Raw genomic sequence first — 23,016 nt, 5'->3', positions numbered from 1 at the left:
TTATACATGACATAGTTAAGAAAACTACTTTCATTCGTAACTCTAATTGAACTTTTTAGTATTAAATCTTTTCATATATACCCATGTAACATTCTATTAATAGAAAAGAAAGAATTTTTTTGGCATAACTGAATATTAAGCAAAATTGCTCACAACTGAAATTGTGACACAGTAAAATATAAAAACTTGTAATAATTTTTTTCAGTGTTTTTTTCCAAATTTCTTTATTTCTTTTTTTTTTTTTTTTTCATATACGAAAAAAAAAAATTTGAATCTTAATTTCTGCACTTTAATTTTACAATTTAATTTGAATGAAATCATTAGAAATGGAATGCGGATTAGTTTTTTCATACAAATCGTTAACTCTTAGCAATCTGAAAATATTTTTACGTATGCAAAAGTTACCTGTTCCTACTTTGACGAACACTGTTAATTAATACAATTATATCGGTACTTGCATTATAATGAAATTGTTTTTTTATTGAATGTAAAAATAATTTTTTATAACTTTTTAAATATCTTTTTTAAGAAAGGTAAATAATTGACATTGTCACTGATTGCATATGTATATTCGATGATAAACAATCATATTATTTTTAAGGTCCTTAATTTTCAAAAAAGTCCTTCATATTTTCAAAAAAAAAAATCCTTGATTTTTGCTTTGTTAAAAGAGTGTGAACCCTGCATGCAGAAAATAAAATTTAGTGAGTATTTACTATTTTTTAATTTATTAACAGTCGAAGAAAATTTCAATTGTAAGGTACACAATTTTTTACATCATGTTAAAGAATGCAATTTCAAATGGCAAAATGAAATTGAAATCTGTCAAATAGTTCCTGAGAAATGGAATTTTAAAAAGTAAGAAGATTAAGAAAAGAATTTTTCCAAAATTCGATTTCTTAGAAATATGCGACTGATTTCTTCCAAATTTTGTCATTTAAAATTGCATTCTTTAAAATGATGTAAAAAACTGTGTACCTTACAATTCAATAGTTTTTCAACTATTAAATAAATTATAACAGGGCTGATTGTGCTCCGGATTTCCGGAATTTTTGCTAACAGTGATCCGGAAATTGAAGGTCCAGACGTTTCAAAAATTCATTGATCACAGAAGTTTCGGGAAATCAAATTTTCAAAGGGGGAACTTAAAAACACAGTTTATTTTATTTGTTTGTAAGGGAGAGCCAGAGAGATACTTTATAAACTTATATTCATGATTAATATTAATTTTTTATCAGTAAATAGTTGTTATAATCATAAACTCAAGAAAGAAAGACATATTTGTAAATTTTAATTACTTCTCCAGGTCATCATAGGTATGTATAAATGGTATAGGTATGTGTAAAAGTTTAAATATATATTTTAAGTAAACTGAGAAAAAAAAACTTGTTTAAATGTTTTTCTAATTTTTCAATTTAAACTTCTTTTTTTTTTTTTTTTTAAACTCAAAAAATTTTCCGGAATTTTGACTTGGGTTCACAATCACCCCTGTTATAATAAATATATACTTAAAGTTATATTTTGATTTCTGAATTTTATAGTTACGCGGAGAAAGTTTTCAATTCGCTCAATAGTTCTTGCGATATAGTGAAATAAACAAAAAAGTAAAATTAACATTCAAGGGTCCTAACTTTCCGCTTTCCTAACCAAACTACTGAGACCACATTTCCGAAATTGCAGCTACTCCCTATGTTTTGCGGGTCCCAATGCGTCGAAAAAAAGGTATGTTTATTCAGCTAAAGTACATTTTTGTATCTTGAATTTATAACTTAAAATATCGTCTGCACTTAATACTCAAAAAATTTTCTGAGAATTATAAACTATTTTTATAAATAACACACAATATTTTATTTATTATTTTTTCATATAAAAAATTTTATAAAAAAATATATAAAAAAAAATTAAGAATTTTTAAATTCTTTTGTTTATTACGTCTTAGCCTTATTATTTTCCCAGAAACAACGCAGAACTATTAACAAAATAAACCGCATGGTTTCAGATAACTTTAGAAAGGCTAATTTGATAACATAGCACTGATGCCGTTGACGTCATTTACTGAACTTGTAAAAAAATTAACTCTAAAGAAAGTTCGATAGAGTATTAAACAGATTCATTTACAATTTTAATTATAATAATTGTTAATATTAAATTGATGCAAAAAAATCATTTTTCAAACATTTCTCCCAGACTACTTTTTTATAAATGTGATGCGTTTTTTAGAAACTTCGGCAAATCTGTCAATGATTTTTTCAACATCCAAATCATTTTCTCGGTGAATGTTTAATAATGCGAGTCCATTTAATCGTTCTTGATTTTGAGTTGCTCTAAGACAAGCTTTGAGACGTCGAAGAGTTGAAAAGAAACGTTCTGCTGTTGCTGCACTAACTGGCAGAGTTATTAAATTAATTAATCGTTTTAATCTTTTGGATTATGATTCTTGAAACAGTGAAGAGCATGATTAGATGAGAAAAAAAAAATCGATTTTTCCGACCAGGTGTATATGCCCCCATAAATATTTTTTGTAAATATTTTATTTCTTTTGTAAGCTATTAAAATAATTATTATTTTTATTTTATTTTTTCAATTTGGGGGGGGGGGCATGACACCCCCGCTGGATCCGCCACTGAAGATTTGTACCCATCGAATGATAAAAACTAGTCATATTAGAACCAGGGTTGGCAGGTTTTTGACATGTGACAGTTTAAACCGTCACGTCAAAAACCTCACTGTCAAAAATGTCAAAAACCTATATTCATATGTGAAATTTAATTAATACATAAAATTTATATATTTTTTATAAAGGATAGTGTTTCTAAATATGTTATAGAAAAAATAAATTTAAAATTTAAAAAAACACTTATATTTTGAATAGTTACCAAAATCTTGTACTTTTGAAAGCTCACATCTTTTGTAATATTATGTATTCATTTTCATGTGTTATTGAAAATCTGCAGTGATATTATTAAGAAATTTATTTATAACCAAATTTAGTGTATAGTATAGATTATACTAAAAATTAGACATTTTTAAAGATAAACATTAGTAGTTTTGTACATTAGACATCTTTTAAAGAAAAATCTTTTTAATATTCTTTTAAATCTTCTTAATAATCTTTTTAACATAAGACAATACAAATTTAAGTGCTTTCTGTTAAATACACAGAGTAGTTAGTGTCGATTTACAGTATATTCAGCCTATTCATTTACTACTATGCTGAAAATTTAGTTTATCCAAATACTTGTGAATTTCATTTTGCTGAATACTATATAGTTTTGTTGAATATCTAAATATTCAGCTGTTGAATAATTGCTTCTTGCTTTAAAGATATGCATTATTTGTATTCTTAATACAAGTGGGGGAAAAAATTAAGAGGTAAAAATTGTTTTAAAATGATAAGTGTAATAATTATAAATAAATGTAATAAACAATAGGAATTATATTTATCATTATTCCCAAATATAACTACTTTTAAATTGAAATTAACATACTGGATAATAAAGATATTCGGTATAACATTAAAAAAAAATCTATACACTTGTATCAAGTTTGTATTTATACAACATAACTTGTAAGTTCCTTATAAATATTAGTTATATGTTCCTTATATGTCAAAAATGCATAGTAATAAACTTTTAATTTTCTTAAGTATCAAAAAAAAAAAAAATTTTTTTTTTAAATATAAATATTTAAACAATTTTTGTGCAAAATTTTTCTGCACATGCATTTGAATATAAATTTCTGAGATTTTAAATCTGTTATTTTACCTTAATTTTAATTAAAAAATATTTTAAAACCTGCTGATTACCTATAGTATAATTAAATTTCAATCTAATGCATGGCAACTGTTGGTAGTTTTGAAGTTTATATATTTTCTTGGCAAACTTCAGTTTTTGACATTTTTGACGGTTTAAACCAGTATTATACCCTTGTCATGTCAAAAACCCAACCCTGATTAGAACCCTTTTTTACTGTACTGTTATGTAAAAAGTAGTTGCCAGGAATTACTACAAACCTTTTTTTTAACCTTTTGCACTACACTACAAACTACGAAAAAAAGTGACTACCGTAGTTTCACTACTTTTAGTGCACTACTTCCGACCATTGAAAATGGATTTCTGTTTTTGAAATGCTTGAAACTTGTCGACTGAAATTTCCTTTTTATGTAGTTTTGAAGAGAATGAAGTTTTTAATCGGGTAATATCATACCGTTTCAGTTTCTTGGGATAACTTTTTCAAATAAAATGAAGAATGTCTTTTTTTATAACTCCAGAACCATTTTGCGCTTTTCATCCTGAAATTTGGATAATTGCTGAGAGGAGCATATTTAGACCCCGATCCTAAAATTCGTTCGAAATTTTCAAGTTCGCTTCAGTCGTTTGAGAAATTGAATTTTCTCGTTGGTTAAGTGTTACCCTATAGACTATTCTATTTTTTTTTTAAAAAAATCATTTAATATTAAGAATTATATAACATTATAGCCATCTGAAGGGCAACAAATAATAATAACTAAGCTTTATTAATTGTATCAGTATATAACTTTCGGATTTGTGCGTGATTTCGTTCTGTACTAATTTATTTTTTTCCACCCCGTACGAAAACCGGGTATTCAGCTGGTATGATGTAAAATGTTTATTTATGTGCTTAAATATACTGAAAAATGTAATTTTATAAACACTAATTTTCTCCAATCTGCACCAAAAAGCAAATTTATTGTTCAAAACACATTTTTTTTTCTTCAAAATTATTATGCTGCTGTTCCATACCTGAGTATGGTTGGTCTTACTAATTTAGTCTTCAAATAGTTTTGAAAATCTCGGCAGTATAAGTTCGATAGTTCTTGAGAGAAAAAAAAAACCTTTAAAAATTGCTATGTTTTGAAATTTTTATTTCTCAAAAACTGCTAGAAAAATTCCTCGTTTAAAATCATATAATTTAAAGTGATGCAGAAAAAAAAATTATTAAAGGAGAAAATTGTAATGTATGCGGTTATATGTAATAAAATGCGGAAAAAGGAAAATTAACATAAAAAGAAAACTTTCGACCATTTTCTTGACTAAATTAACGAGAAGTTAAGTCTGGAGATCATATAGTTTCCCCATTAATCCGTTTTTTGTTTCCATTTTTGCTTTGAGTTACGCGCAGCTTAGTCTCATCCGGCACATTCACTCTACACATTCAATCTAATCTCGTGTCTGACTTGATGCCGTCAAACTAACAGGTAATAGAGAGTGCATTAAAGTTCCGTTGTAATTTTGCGTCACCGTCTTGAGTTTTTGAATCAATTTTAAATTCAGGTTGGTAAGATTGGTGTAAATAGATTATTCCTGATGTTCTGCCCTGAGACGCATATTCAGAATCTAAACCAAAACTTTAATTAATTCAATCCAAAATTACTTATTCCGAAAAGAGAGAAATGAATAGGTGAAGGAATAAAAACAATAACAAGCTTCCTAATACAGGAAGGAATATTGAACACTTCCGGTGTATCCCTCCACCACTTATGCTACGTTTACGAAGCGATGTGGGAAGAGGCTTAATATTTTAGGAATTTTTATTACATTGACTTGTGTTTACGCGTAAAGAGTTTACTTTAATTTCAAAAATTCTAAAATATTATTAGCCATAAATGAATTTGACAAAATTATTATTACAACATAAATAATCCCCTATTTTTGTAAAATATCGCCATCTGTTAGTTTTTGGGTAGCATGCTGGTGGAGTTGTCCATATTCGTTTACCTCTGAACTTACCGAATACTAAAGTTAAAATAAAAGAACGTATTATATTGTAAACACTACAAGCAAACTAATATTGGCTGGCTTACAAACTTAGGTATAAAAATAAATCGGAAATAGTAACTTGGAAGTTTTACGACGAATATTAATCCCTAGTGCCACCTGTCCTTAAGTTTACTCGGTCAACCAGCCATAGTGAACCTCATTGGCTGAGGGGATATCGACAACGTGTTAATGTTAAGTAACATATTATGACAACGTGTTAATGTTAAGTTGTCCATCCCCTGAGACTAACCTCATTGAGACAGGGTTCATCTCACTGAGGTGATCCAAGTTCGAATCCCTGCTGTGGCTGGTTGATGCAAATTCTGCTCCCGTCTATCACCGACCACAGTGCTGACGTGGAATATCCTCAGTGGTCGATAGAGTCCCCTTGCCGTTGGGTTAATCGGGGGAGGCTTTAATGGTTTTCCTCTCCATTTAGCGCAAATGTGATTCAGTTCCTAATAAAGTCCTTTATAAAAGCTAGTTCGTCCCAAGGCTAGATCCGGGAGTTTCCTTGGGTTCAAAAATACAGGGCTACAGAGATAAACATTGATAGTTTTAAACTCAGAATAGGTTCGGCTATTCAACGCAGGCAATAAAATAAAATAAAACTATCCATAATATTCACAAAATTTAATAAAAATGTGGTTTGCCGGTAGGGGTAAAAAAAATTTGATAACTCTGTTAAGTTGATAAAAGTTTAAAATAAATTATTTTTGCTAAAATGTAATACCCTTCAGTTAGTTAACGAATCCAAGTCCGGATTCGTGACAACTTGGATGTAAAAAATAATAAATACTTTAAAGTACTGATTACACTCAAAACTGAAACATCTATTCAAAATGAATTGGTGACTAGCAGAGCTACAATGCTTGGAAAAATCCAACCTCTTGGCTTTCGGAACCAAATGTCAAGTTTTTATGTAACTGATCTGAAAATTGATTGGTTTATAGATGAAACGATACGAAACGTCCAATCTGTAGCCAATCAGAAACATAGTTTTATGTATCTACATATACCCGTCCTCTGGGGGAATCTAGAGATCCTTGAAGAATTAGATTTAGCCTCCTGTACCCCGTCTCGTAAGAAAAACTGTGCAAACCCCTGTGAACTGTCCCTTTCAAACTCAGGGGAATTCGTTCTTGTTTATTGGATTCCCTGGAGAAAGTTAATCTAAATCTGCAGCTGGTAAACGAATATGTCTCTGTGAAAAGGACGGAGATCAGTTCCTTTCACCCTGCTACTGTATTTAATGGACGTGCTAGTTTTTCTAATGCAGGTTATTGAATACTATGTAAAAAGTAAATTCAAATCTATCATGTAAATCAACCAGTTTTTTAAAGAGACAGAATAGTATAATGCATATGATAAATTATGTAATTGTTTTATCTTAGTTTAAAGTATTTAGTTATACCTATATTTGAATTTTGTTTAAATTGTTAACTGCTTTTCTACATATGAAAATGGCACAAAATGTTAACCTGTAGAATTTTTTTTTTTGCTCTAAATTACCAATGGGCCTCCCTGGCAGAGCGGTATCGCCCGCCAAACGCTGTGCAAAGGTAGCGGGTTCGAATCCCGCTGTCACGCTGGATGTATCTTCGTGTTGTCTTTCTCTGTATTGTGCTACCTGTCCTTCTAGTTGACAAAGGATTATAAGCCTAAATTGAGCACACAAGCCTGTAAATGTATGTAATTCCAATAAAGTCAATTGCCAATATTTGAAACAATGCTCTAACACCGCATTGTTTGGTTTCTTAACAATTTGCAAAAATTAAGAATTGTTCAGTCATTTTTATCTGGACAAATTTCGTAAAATTAGAGTTTTTTTTTTTTTAAAGTTTAGTAATTTTTTAGATATTTATAATAATTTTTAGTTTAAAAAGTCCAGCTTATGCATTTTAGCAAGTCAACATGTCTAGTTATAACAAAGTTAAAGAATTAATCCAAGTTTGAAACATTCAAGCTAATCAAACCGGCCTTTTGTGGTATATTTGAGTAAATGTGATGCAAAATAAAAATTATGGTAAACTTTGACTCTTTTTACTTTATTTTTCAATATCTCACGGAAGAAGACCAAGCTTAATAAAATAAAGGCTCAAAGGGAAGATATTTTTTTTTATTTCTCGTACAACCACAAAGGATACATGGTTATTTATAAAAACGGAAGAAAAAACAAAGAGTTTCTCGTCAGGATGATCTAAACTCGACAGGGTATAAAAGAGGGAGATTTTTAAAACGAGACTAATCACTGTAAAAGTAGAATTAAAATTCTTAAAGGAAAAAAAAGAAGCCTAATTTTTTAAGAAAATTTTAAGTCGAGCAATAGCGATTAACGCTTTTTACTTTCTTCCGACTAGTAAACTGGTTTTGAAAATTTTATGTCTAGCTTTATTATAATTAAATCTGTTAACGATATTTCAGATCATACTAACTTGTCACCATTTCTCTCACTTATGAATTTATTAAAGTCTCTTAGGTGTGCTTATATGAGCTCCCTTTTAAAAAGAATTCGAAAAAGGCATATGAAGGATCATCCCTTTCCTTTTTAGAATAGAAAGATCTAGCCCCAGGAACCACCTCTGATTACAACGTAGGTTTTTATAAATTTCAACAAATTTTTATATCCCACCAATCTCAAAGACATTTTTCGCTATAAATTAAAAGTATTATAACTAATGTACGTTTTGAAAAATTAAGGACAATTCTAAGAATATAAACTTTCGACTGCTATAAAACGTTCCTGGATATCTTCCACCTCCCCCAACTTTTATTCTGGATAGATTTTTTGAGGGTGAAAAAAAGCTTCGGTTGATATCCACTAAGGTGCAATCGTTTGATTTCCCAACAGCTGAGCTTTAGTGTTAGAAGCAGCTGTACCCTTCCATGGTCTATTACACACGATAAAGTCTGCAAAAGAAAGATTTTCACGAAAAAGACTTGACTCGCAATTAAAACCAGGGGTAAAAATTAAAAAAATTCACTCACTCTTCCACTGGATCAATCACTGAAAGACGCAACTACGTTTTCACTAATCCGTTTATATGTATCTATTAGACTTCTTTTTAAAAGAAATGTTAATGAAATGAATTTAAATGTGAAATTTTAACACAAAGAATTTGAAATGTTCACAATAGAAAACTAGTCAAATTTTCCTCTCGTGACGTAAAGTTGACTGTTAATTCAGCTTAACCCACTGACGGTTCTGTACGTAAAAATTATTTTAACCTGCTGTTTTCTCGGCATAGCAAAATCGGTTTTTCTGCATAGCAAAACCTGGTTCATAAACATGCAAAGAGATTTTCCTTCATCTTACTTATGGGGCAAACATAAACATCAAACCGAAACAGTTAAGAGAATATAAATGAATATGATGACTTTTTTCAGACAATAACACTCATCAAAACACACAAATAATAATAATAAAAAAAGACAAGTCAGCATACCATTCCTTTATATCGGTTATTGGTCCGGGGGAACCAGTAATAACTATTTTATAGTGGTCCGAGTCAAATTTGATTCATCTCAACCAACGAACCACCGTTAATTTCGAGCCCTGATTGAGGTTCAATTGAAGTTCAATTACATAGCACTAGAGGTGCACAATGGGCTATTGGTGACAGTCTGGGAAACATCCCTGAGGATGATCCGAAGACATGCCATCACAATTTTGATCCTCTGCAGAGGGGATGGCACCCCGCTTCGGTAGCCCGAGTACCTGCACGCGAAGTCGAGCACTTTACGGTAGAACAGTTTAACGAGGACCTATACCGCACACCCTCGGTCCCTTTGCAGACTGATCCAAGTGGTTACCCACCCGCACACTGACCGCAGCCAGTGATGCTTGACTTCGGTGATCTGCTGGGAACCGTGTCTTAACGATCAGTCCACTGCCGGACGAACCTTGAAGCTCGTATTATAAGGATAAAAGCATCCAAAAACTAACTTATGAACACGATGAATGTCTCTCTCTGTATTAACCTTCACCAGTGCAATTATTATTATCTCTCACAGAAATTTGGAAGTTGCAGCATCTTTTATATGAACCATGATTTTCACCCGATTATTTTCCATACGATTTCACCCCGAATCACTCGTTTTTAACAAAAGAAAATGTAACGGAATGTGATTTAAAATAATGTATATTTCGTTTATGAGTATGGAAATTTTGTGTGTGATATAGATAAATGCATCTATACGTTTTGTCACACATAGTTTATAACACCATTTGCTGGTCTTGTTTGGATGTAACAGTGTTTAGGTCTGTCGCGTCTTAGCAGATTCAGGCTTTTGAGCTTCGAAAATTTGCTTTCAATAAGCAGGCTTTTTACTATTCTATATTATGTTATTCTCAACCTGGTTTTGGTTTTGATACTAAATGCAGATAGTGTCATCGTATTGGCATATACGAAACTTCAAAACGTTAAAAATAATGCAAGAGTTATAAATAATTAATTATAAATTTAGTGAGAATTATAATTTAGATAAAAGTTAATCACTTCAAAATATTTAAATTATCACAAAAAAAAAATTCTACATATTCTAAAAAAAATTTTCAATTACTGTATATATCGGTGAGTCAATTTTTCAAACCCCCCTACTTTTACGAAAATCAAGGGGTTGACTTATTCACTCGTAATAAAGTCAGATCGTTGATCGTGAAATTTCGATTTCTTTTAAATAACTAGATGTGAATAACTCTGTATCAATTTACTCATTTCAAAAAGCTATTTTTAATACACATTATTTTTGTATTTTCTTTCATCATGTTTTCTTTACATACGCAAACCTGCCAACTTTTTACGCTTTTTGAAAACATTTCTTCTAGTTGTAGCTAAGTTTATACTTTAATATATTATTCTTTCTTTTATAAATTTGATTTAAAGTTATTTTTCACACCACTACTTGTAAATGATTCGAAAGCTTAAATTAAATGCCACTTTGTACCAACCCTGTTGTTGGCAAAATTACCAAAACTTCTGTGAGCTTAAGCTCTACCACTCAATAAAATATTTAGCAAAATGCGTTGTAATAGTTGGCAACCTTGCATATGGATTTTTTTAAATTTTTTTTTTATTTTTAGTAACAATCTTAAATTACATTCAGAAAAAATATTTAGAATGAGAAAGAGATAACTTATTCAATAGTATTTTGAAATATAAAACATAATGAAAACTTTTCAAACATACCATAAAGCTACAAATTTAAAGATTCCAGAACATTATCTGTCTTGGATTCAATAACGTTATGCTTTTTTATTTGAGTACGTAGATTATACAGAGAGAACGATGTGAATTTTTTTTCAACTTGAAAATTTTTTTGTAGAGTTAATAATTTTTTATGTCATTTTAATTTCAAAAATTTTCATATTTGTTTTTTTTGCGGTCAACCTTTATACCCAATATACCAGAAATTTACTATCTCGTAATCAAAAATACCGGGTTAATATATACAACGGAGCAACTTATTCACCAGGATATGTGGTATCCAGCATCGCCAAACATTCTATTCTTAATATTTTGCGCAAACTTAGGCAATAAATTATCGTTCGATTATGTTAACCAGTTTCACTTAACTGATAATAAACTTAGTCTGAAAGATTTATACTTACTACAATGAAAAAGAAGACAGCCCTTAATAGATTACATGAAATTCTTAAGCTTCTTAGATTTAGCAGCGCCTTCACAAGCTCTTGTGTTTATGAAACTTTTTTCTTCGTAGTTATCCAGAATTCTAAGATTTTATTGAAATATTTGTTTCGTAAAATCCATAAATGTTTTTCAACTACATCGTCGTGTGACATCTATGCCGTTACGCAAGCAATTTCAAATTGATGTTAAAATGATCAGTAAAAAAAAAAAAGAAGAAGAGGAAGAAGAATCATAAGTGAAGAAAAATGAGGTGTATTTTCTTAACACGGTATAGAAATTGTTTCTTAAAAGAACTTTTTAAAAGGAATCATATTCTTGCCCCCTCTCAATAAAGCCATATTACGCTTGACCGATTCACTGAAATGGATTCGATTTCTATTGATATTATTGATCAGAAAATTCTGTTTCCTATTCCCATCTGTTTCCTAAGTCTTTTTCAATTCCCTGCCCTTTGAAAGCTATTTTGTTCTTATTTAGTGAACTTACTTTTATTTCTTTGTTCAGGATAGTTTAAAGGGAAAAAAAATGCGATTGTTTGCTAGTGATCATATATTTTTCTAATGCTTAATTAACACCGCATTGTCTGTATTAAGGCTACTAACCAGGAAATAGTGTTTATTTGGAACATCTATTAATTTAGAAAGATAAAACTTCCTTTGGGAAGAATTGAAAAAGTAAGCGGAATTCGTGCTATTGTATGTCTCAAAAGGGTGATTTATAATTTCAAAAATCAATTAAGAGACAAACAAAAGGGTATAGAAATGCTCGGTTCTCTATGTTCTGTTAAATGAAGAAGTTCTTATTTTCACCAGATTTCAGAGCTATTAATTACGTTCAGCAACAAATGGCACTTTCAACTGAAATAGTAAACTAAACTCAGTGACGCGACAGCCCAAAGAGGGCCAAAGCCTACTGTGCCCCATCTCTTTTTTTTTTTACCCTGGGCTCTGGGGAGCAGGAGCAGATGTTCCGGTTGGGTAGTTAGTCGAACTCGAAACCCCCAATGTTTAGTCCCCAAGCATGCTTGGTACTCATTTTATCGACTCACTGAAGGAATGAAGGCTAAATCAACCTTGCCCCAGCCCGGGGAGCGAACCCAGGGCCTGTCGCCCGAGAGTGCGAAGCGCTACCACTCAGTCACTGGGCGTTAACTGAAATAAAACTATAAAATAATGTTTGTAAGATAACCGCTATTTGCTTCAACAACGTGGACAAAAGTTACACGTCCATGCAAATGTTTCATTCGGAGTGATATGCAGCTGAAAACATTAGTCTATAGTTTTTCTCATCAGCTCCATTTCTTGTTGAAATTTTTAACAAATCTTGAAGCTTTTGAAAATAAATCAACTATTTTCCTTAACAGAAGGCAGAAAACTGCACGTTTCTTTTTCCTTCCATTTTCTTTTAATTATCGATCCTTTTTGGGACACCCGATAAATTGAAAAGCGAATTTGAGAAATTATTACCTTTAGTAAGCATAATAGAAAATAGTCATAATGCAGTTTACAAAATAATATTTAAAAAGAAACTTTATAAAAGCGGAAAATTTTATGAACAATTAGGCTGATGTATAACTACATCCTATCATAATACATTCTTACACATAAAATTAATGCTTTCAAAAGTCATTCAATGACTTTTTCCATTAACCACTTTTATCCCATTATTTTGAATCCATCCCTTGTTAACCAGCATTTGGTGCATTACAGCCGCATCCAGCCATTGTGTGACCAACTCTAAACCAACCAATTAAACCTTTTCAAATGAAATCGCTAAAAGCCTTCTCTGGTTTCACTACTATTCGCACGATTCGATTACCATACATCAAAAATATTTTAAATTTTGCACAATTTAAAAAATAATATTTTTAAAAAAAGCTTCAAATTTTTATCATATTTGCATAAAAAATATAAGTTAAAATTGATAATGATAAAACTATTATGACACATAGTATCGTTTGTTCATCAAAACAGTATTTTGTTCCTTTTTAAATAGTTATTTTTTAGTGAATAAAAAGTAAACACTCGTTTTGAGGTATTAAGATCAACTAACTTTTTATGAAAACTTCACAATAATGTTTCATTAAGTTTCCTCAATTTCACTAATTTTTAATTAACTAGTTTTTTTACAGAAAGTTCATATTTTTAATTTGTCTGTTCAATGTTGGTCCTTGAAGCGCATTTATATTTCGAAAATTTTCTTCTGATTCCGATTCTATTTTTATAAAATTAACAACACTTTTTTTTTTTTTTTTGAGCGTTCATGCTTTAAAACATAGGTTCCCAAAGTGGTCCAGGTGCACCCCCTGGGGTCCGTAGGAGACCACACGGGGGTCCACGCAGACGTGAAAAGAAAACAGGGGTTCACAAGTTGCAAATGGGGGTCCACGAAAAATTTTCTGGTTTTCATAATAAAGAACAAAACTTTTGGCTTGGATTTACCTTAAAAACTTTGCAAAAATTTTGAAGTCGGACACTAAAGGCGAATCGATAGTCCTGAGTGATTTTTTTTTACAGAAAAATCTATTCCATTTACAAATATAATTTCGGTGGCAGACGATGGAGTTCCTGCCATGTTCGGGTGATATCGTGGGTTTATAAGCTATCTTAAAAGAATAATACCAGGACTAATTGCAATTCACTGTGTCATCCACCGACAACACCTTGTAGCGAAAAATTTGAGTGATAGATTGCCCCAATCGCCTCAATTCATGATTAACGCAGTTAATAAAAAAAGAAGCAATGTTTTGAATACCCGTTTATTTGCACTATTGTGCGATGAAAGTGATGAAGATTTCCAACGACTACTCTTGCATACTGAAGTACGCTGGTTGTCGAAAGGTGCATGCTTATCGAGATTTTATTCACTTTTCGAATCAGTGATAGAGTGTCTGGAAACTAAAACACCAGATTTAAAAGAAAATCTGATCAAATATAAAGCGGATATTGCGTACTTAACAGATTTATTCAGAAAATTCAATGACGTTAACTTGCAGTTACAAGTGGACATCCTTAATTTAATAAAAAACAAAGGGGGTAATTTTGGCTTTTCTTGGTAAATTGAAATTAGCACCAACGAGGAACTAACTGAAGGTGGAATTTAAAAAAGGCTATCAAACATTTTGGCTGCAGGCAGAAATCCCCGAAAAATATCCTGAGCTATGGGAAATTGCGAGAAAATTTTTGATAGCGTTTCCCTCGTCATATCTTGTCGAAAGAAGTTTCAGTGCCGTTACCAACCTGCTGTTAACAAAAAAAATAGCAGATTGAACATCACAGAATGGGGAGATTTGAGATTACTTCTTACAAAACTGAAGCCAAATATTGATAATTTGCTGTCAATTCATCAAGTGCATCAGTCTCATTAAAAGTATGACTATTTTTTATTGTTGATTTACATTTCTGAGTTCATTGTTGATTTTTTGTAATAATAAATGTTTATAATTTTGTATAACCACAAGTATTATTTTAATAAATAGGACACAAGAAAATGTGCTACTTTTTCTCCCTTCTTAGCACCCCCAATTTAGGGCGATATTTCTTAGGAGTTTTGGGAATACAGTAGAAATGTAGCAGCAGGGGGTCTACCGAAAATAGTAAAACTTTGAAAGTGGTCCACGAGAAAAAAAAGTTTGGGAACCTCTGCTTTAAAAGATATTACGTTGATTAATTTTCTAAAATTCAAAAATTTGAAAGAATTATAAGGATTTATACTGATTTGTCTGCACTGATTATTCTCGAACACTAATTCTATTACCAATACTAATTATTTTACAGATAAACTCAATAGAATTTAATACTAACTAGGAGGCTTCGCCCCCTGCTCGCTTGCGCTCGCCAACCCCCGGAAGTGCTTTCGCAGCTCATTTCGGATTGCTTCGCAATCCAATGCTCCCTTTGCTCGCTCATTGGATACGTTCTTAACGTCTAGCTTTTGAATACTTTTTTGAATACTGAAGTTCCGAAAATTTTTCACTGTAGAAAATTCTAAACCTGTACATTTCAACATAAATTTAGAATTGCAAACAGTTCACATATTTTGCTTAATCACACTATTCTAAATTTCAGTTGTTGAGAAAAGTAACTGTTGTAAGTTTTGTTTTAAAGTCTTTCCCACCAGAGGGCTAAAGCCATGTGTTGTAAAACAATATGAAATAGTAGTCTGCCACTGAACGCCGGATGTAAAGCATTGGCTTCGATGAAGATAATTTTGTATTTTTAATTCTGTGAAGGGCGCCACCCTAATAATATGGAATTTGTAAAATAAATGTATATATTTTTGATTGTTGATGAAGTCCATCATTTTGCGTTTTCATCAGTGTTCAGAAGTAGAACAACTATAAGTTTTTTATTTTATCACAAAAATATGAAATGTGTAAAAAACAAAGAAAAGAGTAAGAAAATGAGTATAGTCATAGAAAAAGTTAAAATTATAATATAGTATTTGTCAGTTAAAATAAAACTTTTTGTTTAAGTCATTGTTAACAATTCAAATTTCTCCGAGGCAATTCTAAATCTTAATTTTCTAAATGTCAGTATTCAGACACACAACAGAAGTTTAATAAGGAAGTTAAACGACTGTTTCCATTATTAAATTCAGTGTCAACAATTCAAATTTTTCTTAGGCAACTCTTAACCTCTAAATACTATTTTTTTTCTGTTCACATTTCTAAATGTCAGTATTCAACCACAAAACAACTTAAAGTCCTCAAATTTAGCATGAAATTGTAAAATGTAATGAAAGAGGGTCATAGCAATTATGTAAGTAGAAGTAAAGTTAGTACTGTAAAATTAAAACAATATTTTTAATCACTGAGCCAAGTTCTTCAAGAAGCAGTTGCAGAAGTAGCTGGATAGAAGTTTTTTTATTTAAAACTTTTATAGAATTTCTTTAAAAACACAATTGTTAATCTGGGCACTTGGCGATACAACACTTATAGAATTGAAGGATTTGTTACGTCAAGCGCTCAGGTATCATAATTTTGATCTAGTTGCGCTTCTATGTCGTTTTGATTTATGTTACTAAGTTAAGTTTCAAAAAATTCTATGGCTGGCAACAGCATTTATATTTTTTTAAGTTGTTTATTTTTATTTCTTTTAGAATTCGCTCTTTTTTTAGCGAAATGTTTTTTAACCTAACAGAATTCTTTGCCGATTGTTCTCTGTAAATGTGAAGAAAATAAAGTAAATATTTAAGTGTTGTGAAAGGAATCCTATTTAGTTGTACAAAGTACTTCCTTAAAAATGAAAACTGTTGCCACCAGCGGAAAAGAAATACAGCCAAAATTTGGGAGCCACGTAAGAGAATTATATATATTAGATTTTTTTGAGTTTACCTGTAAAATTTATTTTCTAGCTTTGCCCTATCTATATATTTGAAAGTAACCTCCTAATTTCGGTTTTACTTCAATGATATGATGGGTAATAAAATTCTCACCAGTGCATTTTTTTTAAACACCATTTGTATATTTTCTTTATCTTTATTTATTTATTTATTTGCTTTAAAAGTTTAATTTTTATATAGGGTGCTTCACCCCTCACTGAGAAAAAAGTATGGTCAAAACTACTAGAATATGGTAAAATTTACAGCGTTTCTGGCTCTTTGGGAACACAAAAAAGCTTTGTAATTTGAAGTGTTTTGGTAATCATTTTGGTAAAATTAACAATAATGGATTTATATTATATGTTAAGTAAACGAGGCAAAATTTAGTAATTTTATCATGATACCTTAGAACATAGCTTAAAAACCATTTATTCTTTTAAGTTTACTTCTCTGTTACGAGTGTGTGGTAATAAGAACTCTAATTTAGAAAACCGTAAGATCTGGTAAACCGTTAGTATATGAACTGAAAAATTGCCAAAGTTTAAACACCATATACTTTTGGTTTTTATTGATAGAATTGGTATTTTGTTACCAGAAATGTCATTACCGTAGGGTAGTTTTAGCAGAACTTTTTTCTATGAGTACCAATTTTTAAAAAAATCAGCAAATGACAAGAACAACATTGGCAGAAATTTTTAGAAACATAATACACAATATTTTTAAGTGATTCTCTTCTTTACTGTAACAAAACCTCAACGTTTCAGGAATTTTTAAGCAATTTACAGCAACTTTTTGGCGTTAATTCGTTTCAATCCATTTCTTAGAAAATAATTCATTTTTTAAATACTAGAAATGATTGAAGACTTTAGCACCAGGCATTTTTGTACAGTTATCTATCTTATTTCTGTTCGTTTGAATTTTTTTTTATTTTCTTAACATTATGCATTTTTAAAAATTCGTGAAATCATAAATCATATTTAATAATCAGTTTTCTCTTTGAGAAAAAAAATCATGACTTTGAACATGTCACATTTCTAACGAAATCTAACAAATCAATCTTTTTAACGGATTTCTCACTTTAAAGTTGCCCTCAGCCTTAAATATTGAAGAGCCTTGCAACTTCAGAGAAAAGGAGACAGTAATGAAGCGTAATAATTCCCACTCATCAAATTAATCCGGTTTATAAACTTAGTCAGCCACCCATGCATTTTCTAATGGGGTCGAATCCGCCCCTTATAATCTAACTCTCGTTGAAGAAAAGTGCTTATAGACAATGCCTCATCTGGTATGGTAGGTTTATCCCCACATTTCTTCAAGTGCAAAAGGCTGAAAGAATTTTAAGAGGGGTCTTTCTCCCACAAATTCGATCGATTTCTTGTGGGGAGTGGGGTGTTAAGAGCATACAAGGGGTTCCGAAACGTTTCGAACATATTGATGAGACAACGAATGAAGACGACTGTATTAAAAATGAATATTAAATGCATTTTTGATCAATATGTTTTTGGGGTGATGAAGATGAAACAGGGTGGTTTCCCAGCAAAAAACGAAAGGATGGTGTGTGATTTAGAACATCTGTTACAAAGTTTACTTTGATCTCATTCTTTCAGAATTATTGTAGAAACTCTTTAAGAACTTGTTAGAACAAACTAAAGGAGGCAATTATTTTCGCAGCGTATGCTTTTAACGAGAGATTTATTCATTAAAAAGGGAAACATCTTTTTTGTTTTAAATTTTTTTTTGAGTAAAATCTTAATTTGAACCTATAGCAAAAAATAGATGAAGATTTTGAAAGGGAACAGCATGCCCTCGAATTTGCATTTAAGGTCCTGAAATGATGAAAGTATGATAAGATTTTTTCTAAAAAGAAATCCCATTAAGCCTTATTTCATTCTTAATAATGTTATCTGAGGTGTTTTTGAATACTACCTGATTCAAATCATGACATTTTAAATGATGTAAGAACAATGAAACTTCACGAGAATGAGCAGATAGACTGATCAATAGTATAAGATAGGCTCTAAAGAACACCAAATGATTTTTTTTACAACTTAAAAATCCAAAAGGCAGTTTTGCTACAATTTTATATTTTCATTTGCAGTATAGTTCGTTAAATTTATTCATAACGATTAACTTGACCGATATGAATTCTTTTCATTTTAAGCTTATCTAAATCCAGTTTTTGAAATTAATAAAATATTTGAAATTATAAGTATTTGAAATTATAAATATTTGAAATTATAAATATTTGAAATTATAAATATTTGAAATTATAAATATTTCATAAGATATCTTTTCATTTTTTTTAAGAATTATTCAAATGAGGATAGATAAATTTTTAAAAAAAATAATATATGGGTTTGGCAGTATTCAAATGTTTATGTGTGTTACATTACATAATCACATTTTCTTTCTTTTTCCCTTTTTTTTTAGTTCGTGCATATTTTTATATTTTAAATTTAAAATCTTCTCCGAATCGGTGAGCTCCTTAATATATTTAAGATTAAGTTTGAATGTTGGGTTATTAAAAATAATTTAGGCGAAATGAACAACAGAGAGAAGTGAACAGAGTCCTCTATAAGTATTTAAAATTGTAATTAAGTTTATAAGAATGTTTTAAACGTCATTTGCGATTTTTACGTAAAATTCACCTTTTTGGGAATTGTAATATTTTCACTTTTGTTACAATCAGGAATAATTTTTACTGAGTTATGTTCAATTAGTTATAGCAATTGCAGAAATGTAGCTTGTTTTGGTACCATACATACTTTTCAATTTGCATGTACATATTTATAGTAATTTAATTAAAATAAAATTTTGAATTAGTGTTAACATTTAATTAATAATCAATTAATTCATATTAAATTCTAAATAAGGAAAGAGGGTAAGAAAAAAATACATAAAGAGCCTCAAGAAAATTTGCTATTTCACATACACTTGGTTAAGTGGCCTCTTGAATGTCCACTTTTTAATGGCGATTAGCAAAATATCATTTTCTTGGATTCTCTTAAAATATTTTATTATATTTGCAATTTTTGAAACTAGAAACTTATCAAAACTGTAGTGGATCAGGGGTTAGATTGCTCACCTTAAAATGAGGTGAGCTGGGTTCGATTCCCGGCGATGACTGGTCGATTCAAATTCCGCACCCGACTTGCACCGACCACAGCGCAGACGTAAAATATTCTCAGTAACGGATATTTTACGTTGTAAATGGATTATGGGTTAGAGTCCCTTTGCCATCATGCCAACCATGGGTGTTTTTTATGGTTTTCCTCTCCATGTAACGCAAATGGGGGTCAGTTTCATCGAAAAGTCCTCCACGAAAGCAAATTTCTCCTTATACTTGACCCAGGAGTTCCCTTGTTTATTGGATTAGGTTCAAATTTGTAAAGCTACGGAGTTAAACATTGGTAGACGTAAATCCAAAATTGGGTCGACGGTTCACCTACTGTTATAAAATAAATTAAAAAAACTTGATAATGCATGTAAAATCATTACTTGAAATGATTGAAAACACTGCTTGCTTAGCAACTTATCAATTTTAAATGTCGAAATTTGGTTTTCAATTATTTTCGTATTCGAAATTATTATGCTAGCAAATTTATTTAAATTTTTAATCATCTGTTTTTGATTAAGAAACAGTAACGTTGAAAAAATAAATTTTAAAGGTTAATTTGCTGAGAGTGTTTTGCACATCCAAATTTCAATATTCTGTTTACCTAAAGATAAAGGAATGAACTTAGTAATTAATATTTTCGAATAAGTTTTCACTTGACTTTGTTTCTTGAAATACATTCCTGGAAAAAGCTTTTTCAATTAAACTAATTCTTTCAAAGTCTTATCAAGGAATAACAGCGAATATTAATGATAATTAACAGAGAATCGGTAACGATAACACTGAGAAGCAATTTTTTTTCTGATGCATGATATTTTCAACTTCTTATAGATACTTTCATATCGCTGATTTCAAATGTGTGATGGGTATTGTCTCTCTAAGCTATAGTTCTTTTTTAATAACATTTTCAGTCTATTTTTTGTCGAAATTAATAAGTTCTAAAATGTTATATATCGCATTGGGTCGCATAAATGTTGTGACAAACGTCTAGGGAAGTTAAGGCACTACATTAGGATTAAAACTGCATATGTAGTCATACGCCTCTAGAGGCTCCTTACCTATTTTGAGCTATTTCTTCATGCACTTTTGAACAACTCATAATATGGAGGAACACCTAACCACGTACGATTACGTTTCCGGGCATAGATTCTTATGCAATTTTAATCTTGATGATGTGCCCTAACTCGCTTAGAAGTTTGTCGCAGCATTAGCGCCACTCCCTGTAAATATTTAACATTTTAAAGCTGCAGAATTTAACAAAAATAAACTAAAAATAGAATTTCTTTTTTAAAAAATTTTAGATTTGAAATCTCCACACCCGAGTTAGGCATGGTCTAGTATTTGTAAAAATGCAAAAATAGAGACGACAAATAAACAAACGGTTTATGATATGGTTCAATTTTCATCCCCCAACCAATACGCTGCAAAAATAAATAAATATCCCGTTATTAAATATACATCACAGTAATCAGGTATTTCACAGGACACGTTTACACCGTAATAAATTTCTACACAGTTCATACCTAATATATATCGCCATTGACAGCTACAACTTCATACTTTCTTCTAAGACAAATAGAGTGGAAGATCTCCTTCCTCCTTAAGTCATTTTCCACCCCCATGGATGCAGCTGAGATCCCGGAAAGAAGAAGGAGAAGATTGGGAGTGGGTTTAAGATTCTTCTTCTTCACCCCCAACAATCCCCCCTCATCGATCTGATCAAAAGGAATATGAGAGTTAAGAAGGATATAAGAAAGAGGAGTGTCCCCCCCCCCTTTTTTTTGTCTTAAGCAGTTGTAGTAGTTTCGTTGAGAAGTTGCTTTGTGTCAGTACGTGATGAATTTTTCCCACGCGTGGACTAAAAAGCAAAAATCACTTCTTTGGGATTTAATATACGTTTGAAAGGGAATTTCTTTACGATTGTTTTTCTGTAGTTTTAAAACAAATGCCATTTACTTGTCACAGAAAAGAAATACAGCACTCATACGTTCACTAAAGAAAAAAAATATTCTGGAAGTTTACGGGGAAAATATATCTAACAATCAAGGTAACCAATACTTTTTACTATATCTACCGTAGAAAGAAACAGAAGATTGGACATAAAATGAGTGATCAAATGTGCTCTCAGATCGGAATTCGAACCTGTGACGTCAGTTTCAGAAGCAGGCACTCTATCCTCTAGAACAGTGGTTCCAAAATGGTGTATCTCGGAACCCTTGAGTAAAAGAGGTTCCGCGATACACCTCTGATTAGATTTAGATCCAACCTATAGTTCATAATTTAATTAATCTTACGGTCGGTTTTATGAAATTGTTTCAAGTAAAATGCCTATGAAATATAAATGTTATCTTTCAAAAGAAAATATAGAAATTCTTTCTACAATATCTTCAACAACAATTTTACTTCATTTTCTATAAAAATAAATTATACCAATGCAATTCTGGTTCCGCAACGACTTTGAATGAATTCAACTATGGTTTAACAGATAACTTTTACACTAAGGAAAACAATTTTCTTTCAATTACAATTTTACGAGTTAAATCCGGGTAAACTTTCTAGTTACTATAAAAAAAAAAGCGCATAAAGCTTACACCGAACAGATTTTAACAATGCTACAAGAAATTAGCTTTTGCGAATCATTGCTTAGGAGAAGCTAATAGATTCGCTATGCACTGATAAAATTTTTTTTTGAATGTTTTGAATACCGTTCAAATTCGCTAAAATGCAGATTGGTTAAAACGAACTAAATGGTAAAAAAATTACGCTAATTATCCTTTAGTTTTGTGATTACAATATATATATGTATATATATATATAGATGTATGCATTAAAAAGTAAAGATACAGATTAGAAAAAGATATCTGGGACACAAAATGAAAATTACAAATAGAAAGCTTACAAATATGTTTCAACTAACAGAATTACTTTGTAAATGTAATATAAAATTAGTTTCCCTGCACAATTCCTATTTCTCATCCACTAAAGCATAAAAAACAATTTATAAAGCGTTCCTTTCAAAAACGCAATCGAAATGGCATTAATTTTTTTTCTATTCTATCTTGTCGATGTCAAACGTTCCATCCGTCCCATAATTTGATTGTCCAACCCCCTGCCCTATTCTTCCGTCTTTTACGCGATGCCCCCTTTT

This window comes from Parasteatoda tepidariorum, chromosome 1, assembly GCF_982258835.1.
Source record: "Parasteatoda tepidariorum strain Cologne lab strain chromosome 1, Ptep-v5.0, whole genome shotgun sequence".
NCBI classification, from domain to species: Eukaryota; Metazoa; Arthropoda; class Arachnida; order Araneae; family Theridiidae; genus Parasteatoda; species Parasteatoda tepidariorum.
This window is presented reverse-complemented; position numbering follows the sequence as displayed.